Source organism: Mastigoproctus giganteus, chromosome 12 (assembly GCF_048544385.1).
Source record: "Mastigoproctus giganteus isolate SK-2022 chromosome 12, ASM4854438v1, whole genome shotgun sequence".
Classification (NCBI taxonomy): domain Eukaryota; kingdom Metazoa; phylum Arthropoda; class Arachnida; order Uropygi; family Thelyphonidae; genus Mastigoproctus; species Mastigoproctus giganteus.
Window position 1 is genome coordinate 132,193,193 of NC_143586.1, and position 22,724 is coordinate 132,215,916.

The window sequence follows — 22,724 nt, forward strand, 5'->3', positions numbered from 1 at the left end:
CCTTCTTAGAATAATTCTTGAAGTCGTAACTTTCCATGTTATTCCTCGTTATTTTCAATGCAATATTAATAACGGACTAAAAAAAAAAGATTAAGGTTACCCTAGGCACCAAGCGCAAGTACCCATGGACTTTTGTTTATGACTCTGTGTATTGGATTTTCTGATACTGAAATGTAACTTGGACTCTGTACAGATCTAAATGATTCTTCAGACTACAGATCTAAATGATTCTTCAGACTACAGATCTAAATGATTCTTCTGCTCAAAGAGACTGCCTTACTATTGGCAAAATTATACCTCGCTCTACAGCTGTTCTTTTTCAAGCGAGCAGGACACGATATACAACTGGTCCGGTGTTTGTTTACATGTGTCTGTTAACAAGAAAACTTGAAAGATGAAAAAGTCTTCAGGTATAAAGGCAGGAAAGAGATGGACAAATGCCAAAAATCTTGAGAGAATGAAAGTGAAGTAAATTTAGATATCTGAGCACGAAAATCCAAGGTCAACCCTTTTGACTTATGAAGAATCCTGGTGTCCCAGCTTCCTACCACAATATTCGAAATAATAAATGCCACTCTTTATACTGTAAACAGCGCCATTAAAACTCCGTACCAAATCGCCAATGTAATCTGCGAGGGTGTGCGGAGGAAAGTGATGTTGACTTGGAAATATTCTCTCGGTGGCATCTTCACACTTAGCAGATTCTGTTTTAATCAGTTGGGTATTTTTACTACCTTTTCGTACTGCACTATTACTTTAATATGACGACCTACATATTAACGGCTCGCACTTTCAGATAACGGAGCCGTATCTCCGCTTAGCTGTCGCAGTAGCACGAGTGGTTTCGCCTAACAGAACAAGGCCGCAGACGGGAGGCACGCTTTGTTATTGATTGGCCCATCACACCTCCCTGGCTCGAGCGGAATGAACCTGGCTAAACATGACGTCACCAAACCGGAACAATGGATGCAGCACACGCCGACTAGCGGCCAGTTTCGACTGCAGGAAAGAGGTGTTTTATGTTCGTGAGTCTTGCCTACTGTAGCGTTAGTGTTCAGGTGAGGTCGGGAGTATAGGGTTCAGTGGGTTTTGCTCTTTCGTTTCCACCCAAGTTTCTGTTTGTGCGATTTGGAACAAGGAGGAAAAGACCACTTTGTTAGAGTGCAGCACACCACAGCACGCTTGTGGTCTGCCTGATACAACCTACGGTGTGTACTGACAGTGACAACAACCTGCCCGACTGGAGCGACCACGCAGACAGCGTCGGAATCAAGGTAAGATTGTGCTCTGTCTTAGACAACTAAATACCTGTTATCTGCCGAGTTCAGAAGGCGTGGATCGCGGACGTTGTCGGCCCGTCCCACAGTTGAAAAATGCTTGTGTGTTAAGGGAGATAAAGCAGGGGATGGTGTGCGAGGAGTGGCGATCTAAACGCAAAATATTGGAAGATTAAGGATTTTTCCCCCTTTTTTTTTTAATAAAGTATCGTTTGGTGTTGATTATCCCGAACTGAGGAAGGGTAAAACTGATAGCTGTTAGGCCTATCTGTGGCAGTCACGTTGATATCTTGTTGATCAAGAAGAGAGGTATTCCTCACGTCTTCATTAATGCGAAGTATACGGTATTGAAACGTGAATAACCACTAAGAATTGGTGAGAAGCCAATTTATGCTCTGTCGACTGTAGATTTTATCTACAGTATACAGCGTCATTAGGCGTGTTCGTTAACCCTAATCGAAATAACTGCTCCTGTTGGCCATGTATTAACCAGTGGATTGAATATAGCGAAACTGCCATTCAAACCCAATGTTTTCAGGAGTCAAACGAAAAAGTCAGTTCTAACTAGTTTAGTTAATTTTCGCGTGGAAAAGAATCCACTGAATGAGGTAATATTCATCTGCAATGTGGTGTGACCATAAAACGTGAGTTCTGTTTTCGTTGCATGCTCGAGCAAGCCAGTACCAAGAAGAGATGATAATAATGTAAGCATGTGCCACACCTATTACACTGCCCCCCTTATACGTAAACCATTACGAAACTGAGCAGTGTCCCAGATAAGTGATGGCAGCTGCATTCAGTTAGGTCTAACAGAAAGGACAACTTGAGCAGGTCACCACAGGTTAAGTTCATGAAATTCCATGCTACCAATGGCATAAATTGCATGTTGTATTTACACTCTGCTTTCAATAGCAGACTAAGCTTTTTTTTTTTTTCGCGTTGTAAACTGCTCACGTGTTTTTCATTTGAAGTATTTTTTGTTTTCGAAATAGTGACATCTTTCTTTCTTATTTACAGTTAGTATTTAAGCGTTGGATCTTGTTTTTAAATTACTTAAACTGAATTTTCTAAGAACACGTTTGTGTCCCCCTCCCCCTTTGAACTAGTCGAGGGCAATCTACAGATCAAAACCGTATTCAGTTCTCGCTAACCATCAATCATACCAAGCTTTTATCCAACAATGGTATCAGATTCCAGTTTTTATAAGTGGTACTCTTGAGTAGAGGTATTCATTGCAGGTGAATGTCGAAATCTTGTAAACTGCTTGCTTTCCCTGCACGAGGAAACTTGTAGTGGGACAAATACGTGTTTCTTTGGGTAATGTGTTTTTGTGATTCATCGCATCTTCTTGGAAGAAGTAAAACAATAAAATATCCCGGATGACCTTTATATAGGATGCTGAGTCTTCTGAATGCATAATTTATACGTGAACTTCTTTTTACCACTCGTACAGGGAAAGAGAAAAATAAAAACTGGTTTTACAGGTAATACCTGCGTGTTTTGTTAATAAGAAAATGTGCTGCAAAGTACGTAGCATATTTATTTACAGCGTTGAAAGTAATGGACATCATTTGAAAAAATATATCGTTATAGGAAAATGGGGATTATTATTCAAGTGATAACATTAAGAGTATAGATGACTGCCAGATTCTTCGTCAATACTTTCTTGTTTGGAGGGGGAGGGTGGTTAGCAACAGCAAGCAGAAAGTTAAATTGAAAATTTTAAAGCTTTAATTTTCAAATTCTTACACCCATGCTTGATTTCTTTTTTTTATTATTATTTTTAATCCAATGACGTTTGGAGCGTACACCTTTATGAAAATGAAGGGATTAACACATCCAGCAGAGAGCGGTTTGAGTTTCTCGATCATTTGATGTAATGAATATTTCACCACCCCTCCACATTAAACCAATGAAATGTATACGGTGTGCTGTAGTTAGTTTGCGAAGAAATAATTTATCCCTTTTTAAACTTTGAAGTTAATTTCATTCCATTTTCATTTTATGTCAGTTTTATTAAATTTTATATTTACATAATGTTAGTTATAATATTTTGGATTAATTAATCGTTCAGACTGTTTTTCGGTAATTCATTTCCCAATTGATTGCAGGGAACTTATATGGCCCAACCTGTATAAAAATACGAGTAGGTTACTGCTTCTTATTGCAAGATTAATTTAGTAAGACTTACGAGTACAAAGTTAAACATGTGACTGAGTGTAATTCAGCAATTCATCTGAAATAGAATTGCGCTATGTAGACTCAGAATTGTGCCAAAGCGAGAAATTCGATGAAGTTAAGGATTAACAGTGAGTATGCGCACACTTTGTTTACCAACATAGCTAAGTCCGCTTAAAGTTTTTCCTCATTTTACCGGAGAATCTTATCAAAGCTTGTCTGATTTGTCAATGCCCAAAATTCCATTTGCTAGTATTGATTACTGCCGTTCAGTGATTGTGTACTGACGTGGTTTTAAAGACCCACCTGTCGGGGTTTCTTTTCCATTTACTGTTCCAAAACTTAGTGGGTTGGCATTCAATGGACCTTTTTAGTTTCTGGTCGAATAATCGGCATCTTCGTTCACCCCCACGTTTGTCATGCTTTTTGTTTGTTTGATTTTGAAACCTGAATCCGACTAGCTGATGTCCGAAAGAAAACGAATTCATTTCGCTCCTAAAGGTCAATAGGGCGGAGACTAAGTGGGCACCAAATTTCCCGCGGCCTATTTCTTATAGTTGACTTGGACACTAGGAAGGAGATTTTGGTTCCATTATTAGTGGTGAATTGGGCACCAGACAGGGATTATGGTTTCTTTTTTCATTATCTCGAAGTATTGAGTAATTCGGAAGTAATTATACAGAAGCCTTGAATTCAGTTCATTTTTATGTTATACTGCTGTGTGGTCAGCACACAATTCGTACGTCACTTTTCGGGAGGGGAGAGAGAGAGGGAAATTCTTTTTAATTTTTCGGTCGGTGCCCAGTTTGCAGAGAGCCCAGGTCAACGTTACACTGACATCAAGAAATGAAAACAATTCTGTATCTTCGAGTTGCCATGGAAGGTAGAAACAAAGCAGTCTCCCTTTCAGCAATGTTTCACATACGTAGAGAAATACTATTTTTCTTAGTTGCTCAATGAGTGAAAAAAAAAAAAAAAAAAAGTTCTCATAAGTTGAGTACGTTATTTGAGATCATTTTCAGTAGTTGGCAATAGTAATTCCAAGGATGATGATAGAGCCAGAGACAACTTTTTTAATTGCAAACAGTTTGGTTACAATAAAGTTCAGACATTTGGTTTGTGTACGTTTAAAAACCATAGTTGTAGATAAACTGCTGGAAGGGTAGTTGTGTGTCGAGACTTAGTCTTTCTATTAGGATTCAAAACCAAAGTTTTAATGCAGTATTCACTCTACTCCCTAAAAGCCAAGAGTAGCAAATCTAGTGGGAAGGTTACCATAAGCTTTATCTTTGATGCAGAGGGATTGTATGCATCCTTTTTTTGTTGGCTTGGTTTGTCTGCTTTGCATCGAAGAGTAAGGTTATTAGGAATCAGTGTATTCCGTGGTCAGTTTACTTGCTTTATCTAGATTAAAAACAAGACTTTCGCGTGGAGTTATAGTGCAGCTCTCACTCGATTCTGATTAACTTGGTCACGGTGTTAAAAAAAAAAAAAAATTTCTTTTTGTCTTGACGGGATTCAAACCCCAGGCATTTCCATAAAGTATTGGAACAGTTGTAAACAGTGGCTTACTGGTGAAGGGTAGTAAGGCTGAAGACGTGACAGTGGAAAAGTTGCTATTGCCGAGTGTTCAAACGCGAGGATATAGGTAGTACACGTGTTTGAGTTTGATCATGGTTGTTCCATTCCAATCGCATTCCTGTACCATGTTATGTGACTGTTTCTACGTCTGAAGGAGCATCTCCAGTAGAAATCTGAATAAATATAGATGCGAACAAAGATTTACAGGCGATATCATAAGAATAGACCATCCTTATTGTGTTTTTTTTTTTTTTGTTCCTCTTTTCATTACAAATGAAAATATTAAAGTCAAAGGCGATTAAATCGTAAGTTAATAATGCAGTGAATTCTAGTGATTAAGGAATATTGGTATGCCTATGCTGGTTTCTTTACTTGTATAGTAGAACTTGACTGTCCTATAAAGAAGTTAGAAGGCCGTGGCTTTCATCATTGTAATTCCTTCACGGCTCTAACTGTAATAAGGAAAATAAAGCTACATGAGCACAGAGTTTACCTAGAGGCGAGACTTAGTGGGTTTTTCCGATGACTGATGCTTCGAATCACCACTACCTCACAAATTTGGCACGTCATGCATTTGACTGCCCATTGCAAATGTTCTAACAGTATTTGTTGATTGACTTCTTTCTAATCACTGGTTGCAAAGTTGTTGCTGTTGTTGGGTTTTAGCGCATCAGCATCTTAGGCCATGATGCACCGTGTATATATATATATATATATATATATATATATATTGTCGCTTAAATTGCGCGTGTTCTGTTCTGTGGTTTATTTGCTGGACGAATAACCCGTGTGTTCCGGGAGAAAAAACCATGCTACCCTCGCCTGAGACCGATTAACTTAGCCAAGTTGTGAAAAAGACCCATAAAAATTGCTCGCGTCATTGATGGGATTCGAACTCTGGTTTTCCTACACGGTGTGGGGAAGAAATTGAACTTTGCTACCCATTTTAGGGGACAGCAAAGTTGGTATAATTCTGCAGGCTGCAAAGTATATATAGCGAAAAATTAACGGGTGGCATGTGTGTTTTTTAACTTAACTTTTATAGCTTTCGCCCTGCCACAAATATTCCATAAAATTCGTGTTACCAAGTGCAAGTAAACACATTTGATATAATTTAGGTAGGAGATACATATTTTGGGAACCTTTTTCATTAAAATGGCATTGTATCGTTTGTATCGTTTTTAAATTTATATATCGCCTTTGCTATTATATTTCTAGCAGGAAATAAAGACAATTCAAACATTGGAATGTTAATTCTAAAGACAGCTACATGCACGTCCTGGACTGATCGATGATGAGAGACAAATGGACCACTGAATACGCTTAGTTTAAAAAATCAGTATTGACACTCTTACGTATAGGGCATTCACCCAAAACAACTCTTCGATAACTAAATCCTAGTCGACCACAGCATCTCCATACTGTTGTTCCTAGAAGGTCCATATTTTCTAATATTTTAATGTCCAGCTGGGCGATCCAAAAAGCCCTAAGTGCTAAGAAACAACTCGAAATCGTATTCCTGGACATACAAGCAGCTTTTGACACACTTTGCGCGACAGAGCTGGTGAAAACTTTGAAACATTTCTTCAGAATCGAAGAAAACCTCTTTGTTATTCTAAATCAACTTCTTAACAACAGGAAAATTCTTATCAAATTTAACCATAGATTGGAGAACACCACCACAACCTCTGTCTGCATCCCACAAGGGGAGTTCTTTCCTCATTGTTATTTGCCACTGCTTTAGAACCCTTTCTTGCAAAGCACCCAAACTTCCTCTCATATGCTGATGATCTCAAGATGCTCGTCAAATCAGATGATCCAGCAAAAGTAGATGAGTGGGATGAGAGACTAACCTTCAAAGACCACCTCAATATGGCCAGGCAGAAAACGCTCGCGGCTCAATGGTGGGTCTTAGGCCTCGAGAGTTCATCTTAGATTACGTCTAAAGAAAATTTGATCCCCGCACCGCTCTATACATCTGTGCTTTGGTCAGGGCACTCCTCTGCTCAACTCGAGAGGTTTCTTGGGACAGAGTATTGGTTCCTCAGATGGTTAAACAGGGCGATGGGCACCCTTTTACCTACCCTTTTACCTGGGTAAAAGGGTAGATCAATCAGATCTGTGCGGTGATCTGATTGAGGTGTATAAGGCCTTGAATGGGTTCAGCACGCTGAATTCTAATGGGATCCTTCCACTTGTTCAAATTACGAACCTAAGGGGGCATAAATTCAAATTAAGAAAAGACAGATGTAGATTAGATGTGCGGAAATTTGCCTTTAGCCAGCGGGTGGTTAATTGCTGGAACAAACTTCCATCTGTCGTTGTGGAAGTTGATAGGTTGAATAAATTTAAGGAGGAACTGGACAGGCATTTGGAGGGAATGGTGTTTTTTTTTTTGGCTGATGTGAAAAAGCTCATACATTTGCTTTCTTGCATCACATGCCACTACTACTACCTATTATCTGTCAGAGCGTGCTCTACGCAAACCTCCTCATGAAACCATGGGAAACCATCAAGGAGAGGAATCTGCACACATTGGCACAACTCCTTTTGTGGCCGAATGGATTCACCTGACATCTGGGAAGTGACGACAATTCCTCGGACCATCGAACGAACCCGGTGCAGTGAAACACCTTGTCTTAGATCCTCACTATAAAACCTACAATACCTAGGACCAGTGTTTCCGGCGAATACGTTCGAACAATAATAACTCATTGGGAATTGATGCCTTGGCTTTCAGCAGCTCGAAGCGCTACAAACAGAACGCCCTGAAATAAGCGTATAAACTAGAACTATTGACTGTACCACTTTCACAGTTTTGAAACTTCAGTGTCTGTGTAAGCGCACTTGTAAATACAATGTTTTCTTTCTTCTATTTCGATCTATGTAATTGCCTTGAATATTTATAATGTACACCCCCCTCTAACCGAACCAAGCTGTTCCAGGGTTGCCCATTGATGTGGAAATAAAAAGATTTTAATAATAATAAAAGCCCAAGTTAAGCCAGAATCAGCACATAAGCGTTGCCTATTTAGACTCGAACGAGTAGTACACTTATTCGTTCGCGTAGTGTACCTCAAAAAGCTTTGCTGTTGAATGTGGTAAAGACAATTTAAATTTTTTTAGTAGGCAGAATAATCGATAATGAAGCATTTTTAGGCTCTTTCTTTAGAAAGAGTCCTAAGAAAATGAAATTATTTGATTTGCGATTGTGTACGAAGCTTTGCACTCTCTTTTATCAATGCTGTTATTCAGAAATAATTAAATACAAATAAAACAACTCGGATTTTTTAAAAAGTATTTCTATTTTTTAATGGTCTTTAATCTCAAGTGTTTTTTATATATATTTTTTATATATATATAAAAGCGTATACAAAACCGAAGTCAAAGAGCATATCAGCATGCTCTAGGAAATATTAAGGGTTATTCGATGTGCCATAAATATGAAGTTTCATTTGGTTTCTGCCCTCCCTCCGACTTAAAAAAAAAAAAAAAAAAAAAAAAAATAGCTATTCTGTTTAGATTGATTTTAGAATTTTTTTCTAAAAGTATAGTTCTGCTATTTATGTAATTTTACTCAGTTTAATGCCAAGGCAGACAAAATATGCATAACGTTATTGGATTCAAAGTAAACATTGAATATTTTTAATTTTTCTGTTTTGACTTTAAAAAATTGCACTTGTAATTGAACTCACTTTTTTATTAATTATATACTGACAGTTTTCAATTTTATATTTCTGATATTATATAATGCTGTTAAAAATATTTAATACTGGTACATTTTTGGGGAAAATATTGAAGACATCCCTTGAAAATCAGCAGAATCGCAGCACGTTGTGTGTAATTTTCAGTTACTTCTTTAAGAAATAATTTCCTGGTCGCAAAATGATGCCCGTGCAAAAATAAATATTTTATAATTTTTTTTTTGTTACCGTATTTCAATAGAAGCAATGCGGTTTTACATTTGAGTTTAATAGAAGAAAAGTCATTACCAAACTGAAGGTGGAAGCAAGTTTTACTCGAACTGCTTTTAAGAATTGATTCTTGATCTAAATATCTCTATGCTTACCTACCAGCAGTGATTTCAAACGTATTTCATAAACTGATTTTAATGTGGATTGTAATTATTCGGACTGTAATGGATACCGTTATTATACTGATACTCGTGACTCCAAGCGAATAATGCACGTGGTATTAGGTATCGCAGTACGTGATAGCTCGGGATATATCGTTACAAGGGAACGATTTTAATTGGGCTGCTAAAAGAAATAGAAGACATCGCTGACAGAATAACCTTAAATATTGTACAATATAAGTAATATTCTTATTGTACTTTAGATGTAATTGTGCGTTGGTGTGAAATAACTTCAGAAAGCACGTATTTTACTTAAGTTGGCGTCATCAAATCGGACTTCAGGACAAATATATCATTGCTTGTGTCATGTCCTCATCGACTTAAGATGTCAGAAGGAAAATAAGAAATTTAATGGCCTACTTCCTCTTTTAGTATCATTTTCGGCCTCTAGATAAAGTAAATACGTCGTAATTTCTCGTTAAATTCCATGTTGAAAGTGAGGATCCATTTCAATTATAACTGAAATTTGTACAGCAGTTCAAATTTTTATACTTTGGTATAAGTTTATTTTATGGCTAGTGTAGCAAAATCCTTCGGCTTCCTTGCACTATATGGCTAATACTAATATTGGGACGCTATGCAAATTATTAGTCAGAGGATAGTTGTGGTAGCAAAGAAGATTTCAAGGTAGGATTGTCATTTGGAGTCTCAAATGGAAGACATGCGCTTGGCATTGCATACTTTTCATGGTGTGGTGTTGGACATCTTTTGTGGATGATATCCTGCAGGAGTGACAGCGGCTTTCTCTGTAAAGCCGTTCTTCCAAAACCTATGCTACTTTATGGAGTAGTACCCTTTGAGGTATTCATCAGAACAGCCTTATACCTTTTTTAAAATTGACAGTTTTTTGTTTTCAGATACAAATTAAAACATCCTTGTTGTCCACTTCTTTTAGTAACACACTAACGAACGCTGTTATTTAGTATTCTGACTTCGAAGTCTTACAAATGCATTGTATTAGATTCTGAAACAATACGTTTTACAAAGATATTTAAAATAGAAAACAGTGTTTTTAAATGTTGTAAAGCAGTTTCTTTATTTAACAATGTATCCAAAGCTGAAAAGTAATTTTTCGTTAGATATAAAAGCGTTAGATTTAAATTGTCAATCATTTGAACTGATCAGAGTCCTTGAACCTTCATGGTGAAAAGTGGTGTTGGCCTGATTTTACTTCACCTGATTCATTATCTTAGTGAGAGATGACACGAAACCAATATTTTGTTTTCTTGCATGGAATTAACGTTTGCAAATCCGAATTTAGCTCACGATCTTTCGGATGTTGACTTATTACTGGAAATTTACTCCCATCTTTGTTATTTTATTTAAGGAGGGCTTTGGTTATTTTAAAAATTAATTCCACTTTTGTCTTAAATTGATTGGGGTTAACATTATTTTATAGATGTATTTTGTTTATAATGCAGCTGGTGGCAGTTAAATGCTGATTAGAGAATCTGTAATAGGCTGTATGATGTCATTTGAATTCTTTAACTGGTTTTCAGGCCTACTTGTTTGATTACACTGGTCAATACCAAAAATGTTTCTGGCTTGAAAATAGTCAATTCTTAATTTCAGCATGAGGAAAAACGAATATAACACTTAAAACTCTTAGTTACTCGTAGCTCTCGGTTCCAAGATATAGCCTCTCTTATGATTTAGGGAAATATTGGTAAATACCAGGGAATTTTGGAGTCTAGAGAATAGATAGGTTGGTAACACTGAAACAGGAACCGACACGCCATGTTTTATTTATTATTATATGTATTTTTTTTGTATTTCTGTGTATCATTTACCTTGCGCAAGTGATCATTTCTTTTTTTCTTCAGGTTTATGGACAAAAATTACGTAAAGCGCCAGGATGCCACGCAAATGTGTTAATGTGTTGACAATTTTTGTTATGTGTGTGGTAATATGACATTTCCACTCAGAAACGCCAATCGACTCCATTTGTGAAGACAGTCTACTACCATTATTTTGGCTGTAAGGTAGGGGATGAAGACAAATCCCTGGGCACCTCATATTTGCTGCAACACATGTGCTGTAAATCTCCGTGGATGGTTGAATAACAAAGGGCATCCAATGCCTTTTGCCATCCCAATAATTTTGAGGGTGCCTTCAAATCATGTGTATTTCTGCATGATGCCTCCTTCAGCATGGCATGTGGAAAAAAGGAAGTGGCCTGTGGAATACCCCAACATCCCGTGAGCTGTCCAACCAGTGGCACATGGGGATGGTCTGCTTCTACCTCACCCTCCAGAAGAGTTCACTTTGGAGTCTGAAGATGGGGACAGTGTGAGGAATGATGGTCAACCTGGGCCTTCAACTTCACAGGATCCCGATTTTGTGCCAGAATATGAGTTGCCGAGTGAGTAACACTCAAGGTGAACTAAGTGATCTCATTCGAGACTTAGATCTATCGAAAGATAAAGCAGAGCTTCTGGAATCAAGGCTCCAACAGTGGAACTTTCTGCAACCAAATGTCAAGGTGTACAGGAGCAGGCAGAATGCTTTGACTCCATATTTTAAAAGTGAAAACAAATTTGTTGCCTGCTGTGATGTCAATGATTTGATGATAGTTTTGAATGTGGAGCACAGCCCACAGGACTGGAGGCTATTTATAGACTCATCAACGCTAAGTTTAAAAGCTGTTTTGCTCCACAATGGCAACGCTCTTTCTTTCAATTCCTCTAAGCCATGCTGTACACACAACCAACACCTTCAATTCCTCTAAGCCATGCTGTCCACACAACCAACACCTTCAATGCTGAAAGAAAAAGAATAGCCACAAATCTCCATGAGTTAAAGTGGTAGCAGGAAATTAGAGGTCTGGAAACCAAAAGGTTCCTGCCATGGGTGACAATTGTTAGCCTTAAGCCACCTAAGTGGTATGCCTCTGGACATTTTGCAACACTTGTATTGAGAGGTCACGGCTCCCTAAAGGTGAAACTAACCTGCTTGGAGCTGACTGATCACCCAAACTGCACCTGTGGTGAGAGTGAAGACTGGGCACACATTCTATATGAATTTATAATTTATGACATCCCCAGAACAGAGCTAATAGCACAGATTGGCCCCCTTCCCAGGGGAGAACATCATCTCTTCATCATAGAAGAGGAAAATTATAAAGCCTTTACAACTTTCACCCAAAGTATTCTAAATGTGCAGAACTATCCAAAGAATGGCAATTCAGCCTCCCAGCAATTAATCAATAGTTAAAATTGCCCAAGTTTCCCACCACGCCCAGACGATGACTTAAAAACTGTCAGGATAGCAGTATTCTGCGCCCTTACAGAAACCTGACATTACACCTCCCCAGGACTATCCTGTCATGTGTAGGAACCTGGGGTCCCACACGAAATAAGTAACCATGTAGGGGGGGGGGGGGAGATGTACAGGCAGCCAGGGAAGCAGATTAGCTGAAAAATATTAGTAAGCTAGTAGCAAAGAGATGCAACGTAGAATATATATATATATTCTACCACCCATATATATTTTTGCATCCCTCATATTTATTTTTTTATGTGGCCTCTTGTTAGGAAGCTCAGGCAACCCTGGCAGAGGCAGCCAGAGTATAATGGGCAGCCTGGCTCACTTCCCAGTGGTTGTGGCGGGAAACGTAGGTCCCAGCAGGGGCCCCGCGGCCAAGCAGCCAGACACAACAGAACAAAGCACAATACTACATTAACTAGACATTACACTTTTTTTCTGGCGGTGCAGTAGTTCTGCATTTCATCACAGATTACATGTGGCGCAGATGTGGGAGACCACCTGTGGCGCCTGAACCTAAATACTATGCCTCCCCCCCATACTTCGCCTGGTGGAGTTCGTCTCTACTGACCTCTTTGGGGATGTCTACTCTATCGTCCCTATCCTTCTATCTGTTTTCCCTCAGGCTTCTTTACTAAACCGACCGAGTACACCCCTTAATAATGCCGCCAAATTTTAATTAACGTCTAAATTCTACCGCTTTCTTGTAAATCTTTTTCGGCCAAATTCTAGTGTACACCTTTTTTTTTTTTTTTTTTTTTTTTTTAAGACCTTGCCACTGAAATCCTTGGAAATTAGGTGGTGAAACCTGCCAGAGTACCTAAATAATCTACTGGGTGCCTGATCTGCCTCCTCGTGACAAAGTGTGGGCAACGGTGGGTCTCAGTAGGGGCCCAACGACTAAATGGTCAGAGACACAACAGAACATAACGCTACACAACAGACACTTTAAATCCCCACACACTTTAAATCTCTGGTCTCCACAGAGTTCTGTGTCACTCACAAAGAATACAACACGCAGATGGGGGGAACCCCTTATGCCGTCAGACAACTAACACACTTTACACTTGACCACATGAAGGAGACATGAGAATATGAAATTAATTCTGGAAGTAATGAAGTACAAAGACCACCAATGGCAGATCTGTGGAGACCTGACGGTGATTGCAATACTGCTGGGCATGCAGTTGGGATACACGAAGTACTGCTGTTTCCTGTGTGAGTGGGATAGTCCAGCTAGGCCCTCGCACTAAAAGACAAAAGTCTGGCCTATAAGGAAAAATCTACGCCCCGGGGAAAGAATGTCCAGCACAATCGTCTGATCGAAGCAAAATTCTTCTGCCCCTTTACACATCAAACTGGGACTCACGAAGAACTCGTTTTCCGTGCAATTCGGTGGAATTATATCATTCTATTTATTTCATTTATTTAAATCATTATTTTAATATAACACTACACTATTTGTTTATTTTTAATAACGGTTGGTGTAGGATTGTGCAGTTGTTATCAATATGAATATTCCCAACCCCAGAGGCCTATTTGAAGACTCATGAAGAATTTTGTTAAGGGAATGAACCAGGATGGAAAAGCTTTCAAGTACCTGAGAGGACAATTTCCACTGTTGAGTGATGTTAAGGAAGGAATCTTTCTTGGTCCACAAATTCGTGAACTTTCAAAGGATGAAAGCTTTGAGCGAGTCCTCCAGGGTAATGAGAACGCAGCTTGGGAAGCCTTTAAAAATGTTGTGCGTTACTTCCTGGGAAACCGAAGAGCTGGAAACTATGTTGAGACTGTGAACAACCCTCTAGAAAAGTATCATCAATTAGGCTGCAAAATCAATGTCACTGAAAATCCACTTTCTCGACTCTCATCTGGACTTCTTCCCTGACAACTGTGGTGCAGTGAGCGATTCCACCAAGACATTTCAGCAATGGAAAGAAGATATCAGGGTAGGTGGAACGCTTCTATGCTTGCTGACTACAGTTGGACAGTAACAAGAGATGCCCCTGAAGTGGAATACAAGCGTTAAGAAGGAGCTGTCATGAGAAGGCCACATTTTGAGAAAGTACTTTCGGTTCCTGTGCAGTTTTCTTGTGTTCTTGGTTTTTTTTACGTTTTAATTAAAAACAATTCTGATTTATGTTGTATCAAGGAAAAGTAAATGAGATTGTTTTAATATTAGTTTTCACTCTCGCTACTACTGAAATTACTATATTCTTAGACAATAACTAAAGTACTTATCTCAAAAACTAGAGCTAATAAAAAAATTTCTGAAGTCCTTGAGGGAGCAATTCATTTTTTTGCAGCAAAAAGATGCAAGCAGTCCATTTAACGCGTATAACCAGTTGTTGGTGGGGGGAATCCATTCCTTATATACGGACGTGGATGAGAAATTCAAGGATATAGAACTCAAGGTCCATGCTTTAGTCCTCGAGTGTCTCATTTCTTTACTGTTTTGAACTTGAGGGTCGTGATCGCTATGCTTTCATTTGGAATGGTGTTCACTTTCCTCTCTACCCAAACCTGCCCTGTACATTGAATCTTTGTCAGGTGTTCTAGAAGTGTGATCTTCCGCGACTGGGTTTTTTAGCTTGAATTCGTGGATCTTTGGAAAATTTCCAAAAACGACTCCAAGATTCTTTGTACTCTAGAGTCGTCTTTGGAAATTTTGGTGTGAAATTCCTCGCATTTTTACTTGGGTTGTAGTTCAGTGTACAGTTCGTCCGCGCGTGTAGCACAGTGGTTATAATCATCATCCTCTCCACATCGGATGTAAAATGCCCGGTATCAAATCCCATCAATGACGCGAGGAACACTTATAGGCTTTTATCACTGTGTAGCTGAGTTTAGCCGGTCTCAGGCGTGGATAGCAACGTCCCTCCCCGGAAACTACTAGGTTTTTTTTTTTTTTTTTTTTGTCAAAATATGGACATTTTACACATGGGAAGATGGGCTGGCTCTCGAGTAGCCTTAATTAAGACAGTCTTTTTTTTTTTTAAGTAAAAACATGCTAACAGCTGCTAAAACATGCTCCACTTCTTAAAAAAGGGGAAACATTTTATGAAAGAATTCTATGGTAGTTTAAGGGACGGAAACGGAATTAAGCGGTGCCGGATTTATATTCCTACAGCTACATTAGTCTATTTGAGAAGTGGGGGGATTTAATGATTTACAGAAAAAAGGGGTGAATGCGCATATGCTTGGGGTTTTAAAATTAATAAAAATCGAAGTGCACTAATCACCATCTAATGGTTCATTCTCGTGCCCCTGGCGCACATATTTTTGAAGACCTCTAAAAATTGTTTCTGCAAAACATGGTGAAATCCTGTACAATGCTTATAAATACACAGTTGTATGTAAAAAGCACTTTAAAGTGTTATGAAGCAATAATTAACAAATAATTTTAAAAGTTATAAAAGCACTAATTTCTAAGACAGCTTATTTAGCCATTTCAGTTTAAAGCACTGTATAATAAATACTGACCCCGATTATTAGTATTCAAATATCTGTAGCCGTTACCAGAAGTTTAAAAGGCAAAGGGTTTGACCCGTTAAAAGAGGTCGTGAACCTGTTAATCAGGAAAATCAAGTCTCTAGTTCACTGTAGCTTGAGATAACGGTTGAAAGAGAACTGGACTACGTAACATACCATGTAATTCACAGTTTAACTTTGTTGAGGAACAGTTATGACTGGAATTGCAAATTTTGCAGTTTAATTATTTGATACTAGTTTGTGTACCCATGATGAATATTTCGCCAAAACTGTAACGGAACTGTTGCTATACAGTTTCGTAAAAATCGGTTGGAAAATTTTACTTTAAATTGTTGTTTTTTCCTTAATTTTATTGCTAAATAAAACCTATTGCAGAAAGGAATCGGGATTTAATGATTTACAGAAAAAGGGTGAATGCGCATATGCTTAGGTTTTAAAATTAATAAAAATCGAAGTGCACTAATCACCCCATTATCTTTTTCTAAAATCCACTAAGTGGATTCTGAAGTGGATTCTTTTCATGTTTTCCAATAACCATATTCTCAACTGCTTTGTTAATGCGTGATAGTGATTGTTTTATGTCTCTTAACTCTTTCTGGGTTATGTACGTATATATACGTTTCCAAGATAATTTAAAATAACGTATTAAAGTACATTAAACTTGGCCAGTAAGTGCTAACATCTCTTACCCGTGTTCCTAAGTGACACGCTCGTGAAACAGATTTTAGCACGAAAATTCAAGAGAGATCGGACCGCTGTTGTCTAATTATTGGCTTGCACAAGCTGAAATTCTTTTTAATTCAAGATCCAGAAGTTGGTGAACAGTCAAAATTCATTACTCAAAAAAATTGAGTAATGAATAGGGTTTTTTTTAAATCTGTGAAATAATCTCTCTCATATTGGGCAACCGAGTCAATGACTGCAAATTAATATTTAAAAGGATTTATATACGAAGATATCACTTTTATGATATTTCAAATTTAATGAATGGACCGAACCCAAAATGCATACAAACTGAATTCCCGAAGGTCTTCGAATATGGCCTGTCGAGGCAGAAGAATCCAATCTCTGGAGATATCTTCATTGGTACTTAGTCTGCTTAAGGCGCCATCCTTCTTTTGTAGGCTGCCAGAGGAGGATAATATTTGATGCTGTGAACTTTTCACAGCTATCGTTGTGGATGAAATGCTGTAACATCAAAAGACGGGTGGTTTTATTCGAGGACAACGCCATCCTTAAAACACCAATTGCATTATTCACAACATCAAGAACTTCACTACTTTGGGAAACTAAAGGAAGACGAGATGGGAATACATCTGACTTTGACGTCACACGATGTACCTTATCTCGTATTCCTTTAGTCGATATCTTCGGTGAATGGACCCGGATTTGCCCGAACAGGTAGAAAACGACAAATCCGCTCTGACATGGAGGTTCTTCTTAATAATATTTCTTGTTACGAAATACGTTGGCGGTTCCCAATCTACTGGAATTGAATCATGGTTAGTTGCTCTTCTTAAATTAATGGAAATTGAATTCAACTTCGAAAGGAACCGGTTCGATGCCATTTCTCTGAATTCCTAGGCAATTGAAAACATGTAACTAAGCCTGACTAAGGCCATTCGGCCTTAGTCAGGACGACTATCGAGAAGCTTCTCTCCTGGTTAACAATTAAATTCTGTTTACTGAGACTGTATTGAAGTGGTGGTGCTGAGAGCTGGTTCACTTCACTACGATACTCCTTGTATTAAATAGTGTTGCATGCGAACACCCCCACACTCGCTGTTTATTGCTCATAAATCGAACACAACTGCAAGCCGCCGCTTTGATTCGTCCATCGCTTATTGTGCAGTCGACACGAAGGGTTTTCGATCTGCAGTGCCATTGATATGTAGCCCCATCGTTTCGATCTTGACGTGGCTTGCAGGAAGCGGCCGACGACGAAGAAAGCTGTTGCCATAGTAACGAACACTTCGACTTACTCGCGGGTTCATTCATAATGCGAAATTGGAATGACGTTAAGTTATGAATCGGGTAATGAGCAGAGCCACTGAGCAAAATGTGAACTTCCATTCACGCCCGAAAAAACAAAAAAAAAAAAAAAAAAAAACCCGATTTGTACGCTTTGCGTTTCGTTAGCTGATTGACAAGATGGCGGAAGGCCCTGAAGATAGAAGGGGATCAGTTCCTAAATACAGTTCTCGTGACTAAAGGGAAATGACAGTATTTAATCAACTATTGCTTTAAAGAAAGGGTCAATGGACACCTGCTGATAATGAAATTGAGAAAGCCAACTTCCTTCAGGCTAACTTTATTGAAAACGCTACTCAGCACACAAAGTCTGATGTGAGATGGGGGGAAAAAACACGTAATTATTTTAATTTGTATTTGACATAGCGAAGATCTTGGGTGTGGCTCTTGAAAAACTGGTTATCATTTCCTGGTTTAGTTCCCTTCTGCAAGTTCCTTTTTTTCCCTGTTTTATTTTTCGTATTTTTTTTAGCTTCCATCTGACAGTGATAAGACCGACACTGATATCTTCCCGTTAAGTCGAAGTCTTTGGCATTCATTAGGAGTCGAATCCCTTTGGCGACTAAGAAAAAGATATGAAAGAATTAATCCTCTCACTGAATCTCTTGCAGGCGAAAGTTGAAGTGTTTCGTCTCGCAAAAATTGATCGTGGTAAATTATGCTTCATCACTCATCTGGGAAGGTCTAAGTTGGACTGCCAAAATAGTGTTGGAATTTTTAAACGGCTCTCTTCTTCTCGGAGGTGTAAGTTTGGCGATCTCTGGAAAAGATAAGGTCTTCGCTATCCCCTCCATGAACATGCGCAGTTTACATGCGACACTGCGTGCTTTCTGCAGAATGTTAAATCAAGAGACCGAATGTCGTATTCCATATGCATCATTATTTTCCAATACAAATAAGCTGACCTTTAGTACGCACGCAGCTTAAAGTTTAAGCCTCAAGTGTTAAAAGTTTAGTTGTTAGGGAAAGCGAAGAAGAATCAAATGGAAAATATTCTCCATAATGAGATGGAACTTTTGATATAAAAGTATAACGATTAATATTACTAATTGGGTAACTCAAGACAATGTTCCATCTTTCGATTTTATACTTTTCTTATTCCATTAAGACTCAACTTCCATTACATTAATGTACAGCGTACATTTTAATGGTTGTGCTGCCAGTAATTTTAGATATTTTTCATTTGTTATTTTGTTGTTCGTTCCTGGGTAGTAACGGAGATGGAGTGGCCTTCTTTAAACATATTACACATAAAACAGGAGATATTGAGTTACATTTTGGGTCCTGAAAAATCAAGTTCTGAGCTTTCCTCTTATTATAATGCGAGGTTGTGTTCAAATTAAGTGAAATATTTCCCTAATGTGGTTAAATTTTTGTTTTGTAGACGCTGTAAATATTTTTAATGGCAGATACCTGATTATGTGGAAGGAAGACTTTTCTGGATTGGATCTTTAACAAATGTGTGCTTCTTCTCGGATGAAGTTCTGGCGTATCAAAACATGACTTGTATAACTTTTTAAAAGAAAAAAAAAAAATCGGAATTCCTATTAAATAAAGCCAAAGAAAGAGAACTTGTTTAGTTTAAAGCTCGTATATGTAGGTCTGTAGGATCAACGTTTTGAACTGCATCTCAGGGTCTGGGTATTTAGTACTCTTTGGAACGAGTTCTCTAACCCTTCAGGGCACACAACGACCGGTAATAAGAAAGAGCACAGAGAAATGCGAGGAGTCTGGGTAGGCGTCTGTGGTGAATTGAAGTAAGATGCCGACGAAAACAAAAGTCGATATGTTGGTTCCTAGAACTGACCTCTGCAGCATGACAGCGGTTGCAAACCGCCTGCTGACTTCCTTTTTTTACCTGTACCACTCCAGTGTTTTTTCTTCAGCATTAAAAAACACGACAAACCAGTTAGGATTTGAAAGTTGCATAACAGCTTTTACTGATGTCTGTCAGAAACGGCATTAGAAATGAAATGTGTTCAGCATTGCAGACGAGGTTGTGTGATATGTCACAAGGCATAATGTTGACCATGAACAGAAAGAACTTTAACTCGTTGCCAACCTAGTACTGTACCTGTTTCTAGTAATGTTCCTGTACGCATTGAGCAATGGCTTGCATTTTTCTAGTCCTAATTCTTGATCCAGATGAAATTGTATGTCTTGGATAGGAATGGAACAAAATGGACACCGGATAGAATACTGTACTCATTTTTGTAATGTTTCAGTCAGAATAAAACAAAGAATCCATTATGTGAGAAGAAATTAAGCATACAACTTTTGAATACGAGTAGGCAAATACCAAGTGGCAGTCAGATACGCCACGAAGAAAGAACGGAACAGATTTTTGGAGATCTGTTTATCAATTCAACTCTAAAGACTAGCTTCCCAAGAAGAATTAATAAAATTACAAGCTTAAAATGAGCCCTTGTGACTTTCATTAGCCACGGGCGAACACCACTTCGCATTAGTTAAAATATTTATTAGTTTGACACCAGGCAACAGAGGGCTTCGTCTCTCCAGTTCTAGATTGTCAGAATACAATTATTCAAATAGTTAACACACTTTCTGTTGGCCTGTGTGCTGCTGTTAACAAAGAATACAACAGAAACTGCTACACGCGTCAAATTTGGAGTTGACGGGGTAGTTGAAGTCACTTAACGCATGCACTTCCCGTCAACTGTAGGTCACAAAATAAACTCGGCGGACGTTTTGAACTGCAGGAAAGGCGTATTGTTTCGGGGAGACAATTCGAGACCGAATGGATATAATTAGTTCTATGAAGGGTTTAATGTAGTGTAGATTCCAGGAAGATAATGGCGTCAACACTTCCAGAAAATTTACCTCTCAGAAATTGTCGCAAGGTCCCAGAATACTTTGCGAGGTTAAACGTTTCTTAGGACACTCTTCCTAGCTGAAGAGGTACTACAGGAAGCACAGATGTAGGCCTACTTCTAATTATATTAAAATATTTACGTTTATAAATGGTCTGAGTTTCGAACCCGAAACAAAAACTACAATCCAGAAACACTTGGAACTATGAGGACACCGTAAACCAAGTGGAGGAGTTTGGAGTGAATTATTGCTTCAAAAATCAACAGGGTAAGTCATATGTTTTGACTTAAATCAAGTCTAAATGCAGCTTTCATTTCTGAGTTTTGATTTAACTTGCGTTGTAGTTATTCACCATTACTTCAAGGAATTCTACAAAGATCTGTTAAAATTTCTCGAATAACTTCGTCTTTAGTAATGGAACTTTTGTTTTAATAATGTATTAATTTACTGAGCCTCCAGGGCAACAACCAGCAATCATAATCTCTAAACGAAATCGTTATTTTAACGAACAACCGCAGTCTCGACGAAATAAACCTATTATTGAAATTAATCCAGGAACAAAGGGCGGTGCAATGGTGACTCATTTTAATAGTTTCATTCAAGAAAATTGCTTAAAGCCCAGTGGCAGGTTCGCACCATATTGTATATCGCGAATATTTCAGCTGAATGGATTGTTTCTCAAAGTTTTTATTCATTTTCTCGAATTCAGAACTTAAGCGAGTTCGCCATAGTTGCTGCTGGAGTGGTTTAAAATAACCAAAAGGTTTTATTGACCTGTGAGTCTAACGTAGATTGCGAGCGGCTCTAATGGAATTTTGTAACGATCTCGGCGATTTTTTTTTTTGTTTAGGTTTTTGCGAAACTAGATAATTTCATGTGGAGAATATTAAGCAGATCACTCCAAGGACGAGAAATAATAATATTACCACTTACTACAGATTCCTCGTTCGATGTAATCTTAGCTATTTCTTCTGCTTAAAGGAACTGGTTGTGAGAATCTTTGTGGAGGAATCCTGTTTGTGAATTAGTTATCTTTATCCAAAGATTGTCCTAGATTTATTGGTTAAATCTGGATTGGTCCGATCCATTGACGATATTCCTTATCAGAGAACATAAATTGTTGGTTTGATTATTACTCAGATAATTTTTGTGTTTTAATGAACTGTGCCATAATACAGTGTCCATAAGAGTCGTACATATTTATACTGAACTTATTATTATTCAGTTTATTAAGTTTGATTTCATCCCCTGTATAGCTGGTTGGCTAGAAGGTACATAGAATTATAACACATACATTAAAAGGACGATAGATAACATTTGAAATGCGGTTTCCAAGAGGGAGAAAACTTGCATTTCAACATATATACAGAGAATTAATTAGGCGTGCAATATAAATTCAATTTATTAAATGACAGCCAAAGTCTTGAACTTCAGAGAATTTTATGCATCTCTTGATGGACTGGTAGATGGAGTGTTTGTCGAGTTTCACTGGCGGTCGGTGCTTTTATTCAATTCTTCCTGTATTTCTTGTCATCCAATAGTTCGTTGGGGTTAATTAGCAGCTTGTTAAAATGTTCTATGTTTGCTGGGCAGTTCCGTCTTTCCCGACGTAACTGCACTACTTTCATCATCCACCAGAAAATGGTTTTCACCCTCACTGATTACCTCCTACATACTAACTGGTCATGGTTCGCTTAATGCAAAACTTTACCAATTCAGACTTTATAATACAGAGTCCTGTCGATGTGGGCTACCGGAAGACTCTCCTCACGTACTTTTTGAATGCTCCATTTACGAGGACCTAAGATTGGTTCTTAAGGCAACAGTACCAAACTTGTGTCCCGGAGGTGAGAAGATACTCATTTCAATTTCCAGGCCCTTCAAACCTTCTGCAATGCTGCTTTTAATCGCAGGAAAGCTTTCAACCTCAATGT

The 22,724-nt window shown here is 38.3% G+C and overlaps 1 protein-coding gene across 1 annotated transcript in view; it reads left to right on the forward strand.

Annotated features, from left to right (window-relative positions):
- The first annotated feature begins 1,071 nt into the window (after positions 1 to 1,071).
- FucTA (glycoprotein 3-alpha-L-fucosyltransferase A) overlaps positions 1,072 to 22,724 on the forward strand; it is a 305,570-nt gene continuing 283,917 nt past the window's right edge. The window contains exon 1 of the mRNA XM_090385904.1: positions 1,072 to 1,274. The gene's annotated coding sequence lies outside the window, so the exon portion shown is untranslated. The remainder of the gene's footprint in view (positions 1,275 to 22,724) is intronic.